A 6,622-nucleotide genomic window follows, 5' to 3' on the forward strand; every position below is an offset into this window, starting at 1 on the left:
CAGGTTTTAGAGCAGCATCCAAACATGCTTTTCAGAGAAGGACAATGCTAAACCACTTAATGCAGGATGTTTATTACATATTTATTACTTTAAACCAGACTTTGTGAAAGAGTTAAGTCCCACCCATGAGCTCACCCAAAGCATTAAAAGGACTTTTATCACCAAAACCTAAACAGTCAGTAAAATCTAGATCAATAAAGTCAGTGGCTGGATAACTAACCCCCTGGTAGTAGAAGTTCCTTTGGATAAAAGTGTAAACATAGCCATCCATTCAAAACACTGTATGAGCTGTTATTTAAAACCCTTAAATATGACACACAAGCCATCCGATTATCCACAATAAATAAGTTAAATTAGTTAAATAGTTACCTCTGTGGGCCTGTTATCTCCTCAGGTTGTCATCGTGCACTCATGGGCTTTTTTAATATTATTTCTTGTGTCACTTTCACCTGTTCCTGCTGTCTGTTTTTGCTGCCCTTTGCTTGTTTTGGCTTATTTTTGTATTTTTGCCTCAGTTACAAAGGTGATTGAAATGAGAAGAGAGGATGTTTGCACTAAAACTAAGGTCGGTTTACACAATAACTGGCTGGTTATTGTGTACAGAGTTGTCATGTGTCCTCACAGGAACAGCCTAAAAGAGTGAGAGAAATTTAAAAGGCATGAGCATTCAAAACTCTGCTTTGGCTTTTGTTTTTGCAGGGGTTGAATGTGTCGCGTCGGGGCTTATCCAAAGCACTGAGGCCAAAATCATAAAGACTCCACAGAGTTTACGTGGACCACAGACTAAAGTGGAGCTGATCGTACAAAGAAGAACGCTGCTCAAGCTGCTCAGCTTAAAGGGCAACGCTGCACACCGTCGACACAACACGGCGAAGAAACAACGGACTGTGTTCAGTCAGAGGCTTCCTCAGCTGCGCACCAAAGCAGAGTACAGGAGGCCTTTGCTGCCAGCACCAATAGTCCAACTCAGTGACTCTTTATAATGACTAAAGACTATCATCTGTTTATTTCTGCTGCATCAGTATCATTCCTTTGAACAGTAGTGGTTCCATCATTTTATTATTTTTTTAATTTTCATTATTATTATTTTTTTATCATTATTTTTTTTATTATTTATTTCTTTATTTTATTTATTTAGAAATTTAGAAATTTATTATTATTATTATTAGTTATTAGTAGTGTTTTTACTAGAATTGGTATTAATATTGTTGTTGTTAATATACAATTAACATTGTAAATATTTATAATCTTTTGAGCTACTTGACTAATTTGAATTTCCCCCATTGAGGGATGAACAAAGTTTATTTATTTTTTTCTATTCTATTCCCCTTTAGGGGTCAATACAGTATAATTCAATTTGACTCCACTGTCTTTGGTGGAAATAGCCCCATAAAACAGGATAACAGTTTAATCATTTGATGATTATTCAGCACTGTGATCACAGCTGCCCCAAATTAAGAAATCCCGAGTGGGAGAGGAGTAGAAAAGTAGAATTACTGTTGGAAACGATGTGCAGGAAGAGTCTCAAAGCAGAAATCTCTCGAACACGACGTTCAAAGTATCACATGACTGACATGATTCAGCTTTAAAAACATTAACCTCAAAGTGTCCTCACCGGGAACTCCTGAAAGAACTGTCACCACGAAACGAAACAAATGTGGACACTTAGCAGGTATATAAAGGTTATATATTATTTTTTTTATTCTATTTTTTTTATTAATATTTTTGGCAGACAGATAAACATACAAATCAGTGAAATCAAGAAAATTATAGATGTACACCAGTTTTCTGTCCCTTTTGAATATATCATATGAACATTAACTCACAATCTAAACTACAGAGCAAACAAACAACAACGACAAAAAAAAAGACAAACAAAGTGCCTACAGTATACCATATATCAAACCTTGATCTCTGAGCAAATCAAATCGGTACAGGAGTATCACATATATCACATTTGTCTAGTCATGTCTTCTATATAATTCAAAAATACCCCCCAAACCTGGTTGAACAGATCTTCTCTCCCTCTAATACTGAAGGTTACCCTCTCATGTAAGGCCATTTTTGTCATCAGCTCTGTCCATTCCTTAAAACAGCAGATGTTAGCTGACTTCCAATGCCTCAGTATTATCTTACATGCAGTTAAGGTTGCTAATCGTATCCAAAGCCCCTGTCTTCCAGATAGACTAATGTTCTCTGGTAACACACCCAAAATACATAAGGCAGGACATTTAGACAAGTTAAGTTGAAATAGATCATTTATGATATTGATAATTCCACCCCAAAGCTGATCATTTTCAGCCATAGAGCATGTGAACTAAGGTGCCCACCTCTTTCTGGCATTTCCAACAGGAGTCCCTATCCGTTCATTTCAGTTTAACTCATTTACTGGGGGTCCAATGTTTTCTATTAAGTATTTTGCATTGAATCATCTGCGCCTGAGTTTCCCTTGAACAGATATACCAAGAGGCAACAAGCTTCTCCCAATCCTCCTCTAAAATTGGAGTATCTAAATCCTTCTCCCAGCACTTTCTCAACCCCTCCAACTGGGGTGACTGAGGCTCTCTAATAACCCTATAAAATGTTGATGCCCTACTACTACCGCGAGGCACAAGACAAATATCCTGAATACTGGATGAGGGATCTGGGTTATCCTTGAGGATATCTTGATGCAGTGTCTGAAGGTTATATATTATTATATATATATTATATAATATTCATGCCTCTTTGAAGTGATCACAGCGGTATTTCGTGATGCTAAATTCAGGATCCAGCGATGTTTGCTTTGTTAAATACTGTTGGAAAAGAACTCATGTGGTGGAGCAAACATGCAAAAATAAAAGCATTTTCTTCATAGATCTTTATCGGGAGTTTTAAAAAAGAACCAAGCAGGATTTCCCTTGTTCCAAATGTCATTATCAGTGAGCAGGTTACAGCTCTGTGCTGTGTCCGGGGGGAGATCACGGTGAGGACGTTCGTTTTTTGCACGGTGTAATTAAGCATGAAATCACAAAGAAAAACAAACAATAGAGATGAAAACACCTGGAACTAGCATGTTATTCACATGCAATGATGAGCTGTTTTCCAGCACAGGCCTGAAACACAGACAAAAGTTACAAGTAGTTACTCATATTTCCCAAAAGTCTTTTATCCCTATTCTGATTGCAGCTTCACTTCCTTTTTTTTTGCAGTCGTTTACTCTTTATTTCATCATTTCAGCCTATAAGAAGCAGCGAGCCTCGTGTTTTCTGTGGTTCTGTGTCGTTAATAAGGGTTGGTCTGCGTTCAACCTATCTTCAGTATGTATGAAAGAATGTTACCTTCCTATGTGGACAGTCACTGAGTCGCAGCCTTTCTGTTTTCAGACCAGAGTTTTAGGAAAACTGTGTCACGGAGGTCAACTGTCACTGAGCAGGAGTCGAGAGGGAAAGGAGAGAAAAGAGCAGAAGGGAAGGAGGGAGAGGAGAACGTATGACATTAACCGTAGGAAGACAGAAAGAGGAAGGAAGGAGGGAGAGGAGAAACGCTAAAGAAGAAGGTGGACGTGTGAAGAGTTTGCTACCACAGTGAAAAGGAGGTTGGGAGGAAGGAGGATAACCTCGTTTGGACCAGTTTGAAGGCTTCCTCCATCTTCCTTTTCTTCCACCCCTCTCTTTGTCCATGTGTCTCTCTGGCCCAGGACAAGGTTTGTGTTTCCATCACACACTGCACATGTTCCCCTTCCCCTTTGTTTCTTCTTTGTTTGAGTGTGAAGAAACCTCACTGCATGCAAAGTAGACCATGGTGTGACTGTTAAGTGCACACAGGCAGCCGGAAGACCAACCAGAAGTCTTTGGAAACACTCACATTTCAAGAATAGCTGCAGAAGTAAATGCAAATGAACAAAGTCAGAATAATCAGAAGATGTGTACAACATCAAAATACACTGAGCTATATTTTCTGTGCCTATTTTGTGTATTTGGTTGAAGAACTTTGGATCTCAGCTCTCTCCAAAGGGTTTCCACAGGGTTCGGGTGGGAACCAGCTGCTGCTCACCTTCATACTTCCCCCTCATGCTGATGGATGCCTTCATAATCGTCTCAATTCAGCATTCCTTTGATTCATTCAGTAGCCCCACAACACTGTGGGATGTTTTCCTCGTGGGCTTCATTTCTTCTCCTTAAAACAAACTCCTATCAGAGCTCTTTGGGAACACTTTCCGAAGCAGCTGAAGCCACCATTTCAGATTGTTCCAGATCAGCCTGAAGGTTGTTCGAGGCCTAACAGAGACCTCTGTTCAGAGCGAGCACTGGAAAAAATCAAAGTCTTATCAAGTATATTTGTCTCATTTCTAGTCAAAATATCTCATTACACTTAATATAAGACACAACTGCCTAACAAGTACCATTTCAGCCAGATATAGGGACTTGTTGGAAGACAATACATCTTGAATATCTTGTTAAATGAAAACGTCTTGAAAACAAATTGTTTTGAGTCGGATTTCATATGAAACAAGCTTTTTTTTTTACATTTGAAGAGGTTTTTAAGCTAATTTCAAGATCACTTTCATCTCAAAAGTCCTAAATATCACATCTTATTTCAAGAAATCTTGACAAGCCGATTTTCACTAGTTCCATTGGCAGATTTTTTTGCTTATTTCAAGCAAAAACCTCTTTTATTTGTTGTTTATCTTACTTATTTTTGGAGGGGAATTGGACACTGAATGCACTGAACACAAACACTAAATGTTGTTGTTTTTACTGATCAAAATAAGAACTAGACTGCTGGGATAGGCTCCAGCCCCCCCGCGACCCGACCGACGGATTAAGCGGGCATAGAAAATGGATGGATGGAAAATAAGAACTATTTTACATGCTGGTCAAGTCTTTTTGAATGTAATGGTGTGTCCCAGTGCAGTGCTGCATTCAATAAGAATCGGGAACTTGAAATTTCTCACTTTGAACTTGAAAGAAAACCAAAGAAAACACCAAAAATAAGTCTACAACGGTAGATTATGAGCTCATCCCTTTACTTGAATCGACTTATTTACATATCTGCTGTTAATAGCAAATAAGCAAGATAAAAAGAGTTTGAACTTTCCACCTCTGAGTCATACCAAGTGCAGCATGATGTAAATTAAACGTCTGTTGGAACTAAAGATGAGGAGGCTGGGTATTTCATTGTGAGGTTTAAATGCCCCGTAAATTCAATCAGCTCTCTAAGTGATGGTTTCACATTCATCTGAAGAAGGTGGCAGTTTGCTGTCATATCAGGGTTTTTTAATAGGAATCAATTCGGATTCCCAAAGAACAAGAAGTCTCCTTTAAGTGGTGTTTCCGCATCTTTTTTACTTTAAAACTTCTGTTAAATCAAGAATATATGAAATGGGCATGAATTCAAAGACAAGTTGCTCCCTGACGATGATCGCTGGATGCACATAACGAGTGTTTGACCCTGACTGACTGTTTCTGCTCTCTTTATTTGAAAATATTAGCAGAATGCTGGTGAAGTTTTCAACCTGCTACCACTAACAGGCAGCTATTAAAGATAAGCAGCTGAACAAGAGGCAGCTGGCTTAGTGTTGAATCAGTGCTGAAAAATAACCAGATCCGAACACTGTTTTTGATCTGGAATGGTTGGACATTTCTACGTGAATAGCTGTTAAACATAGGTCACTGAACAGCCTTTTTACAGATGATATTCACACGATTATATTCTCTGCTTTGTCACAAGCGGTAAAGTGTGATGTCACAGGATCAGAGTTTTGCATTTTGAAACAGGAAGGGAGACTTTGCTGCCCTTGGGACTGCAATCTGCTCTCTTATAGGCCCGGATCAGAAGTATTCTGCTCCTGGGGCAGGGCTGGGACACCTCTCAGTATATCTGATAGTTACTCCGCCTTCTCCCATCTCTGCTCAGAAGCTGCACAGGAACCCGTTTATGGTGTAGGATGATCCAGATGATCGTGTACTCTGTAAATGAGGTGAAGAAGTTCAGTTTTAGGTAACAAAGTGTTATTGGTGACTGAATCTAACTAAAACACTGAACAATTGTGACATTTTGTACGAGTGCACAGCATATCTGAAGATATTCCTAATGCTACACACACAGCTTAGTGCAGTGATTATAACCGGGACAGTTCAAAAGCTCATTTAAAAGCTTACATTAAAGATGTTAAAATAAAAGAATACAGCCCAGAATTTCATTCATAAATCTATTAATTCAAAAATATGGTCGGTATCTGTGCCCTCTGGGTTTGGGCCAGCAACAAATTAAAAATCAGGTCTTAGATTGTTTCATTTTCCTGCTTGTTCAACTTTAAAAACTCTTAAACAAAACCTTGCCTTAATAAAGTTTCATTAGAATATTCTTAAGCCTGAAGAAAGTAGTAAAAGAAGCAAACTGAGCAAAATGATGACGAGTCGGCTTTTAAAAACAGAAAAACCAGCTTAGAATTGATGTATTTATCATTTTTACTCCTCAGCCACAGAAATGATCCTGAATTTGAACTTTCTGATGGGTGTAATTTGCAGAAGCGTCCTGAAGAGGTCGCCACTGCACCTCAACAAAACGACAACAGTCCAAGTCACTTTCTGGCTGACAAAGACGCTTTCATTTGAGAGGTTCAGCACATCGTGTTTCA

Source organism: Odontesthes bonariensis, chromosome 19 (assembly GCF_027942865.1).
Source record: "Odontesthes bonariensis isolate fOdoBon6 chromosome 19, fOdoBon6.hap1, whole genome shotgun sequence".
Taxonomy (NCBI): Eukaryota; Metazoa; Chordata; class Actinopteri; order Atheriniformes; family Atherinopsidae; genus Odontesthes; species Odontesthes bonariensis.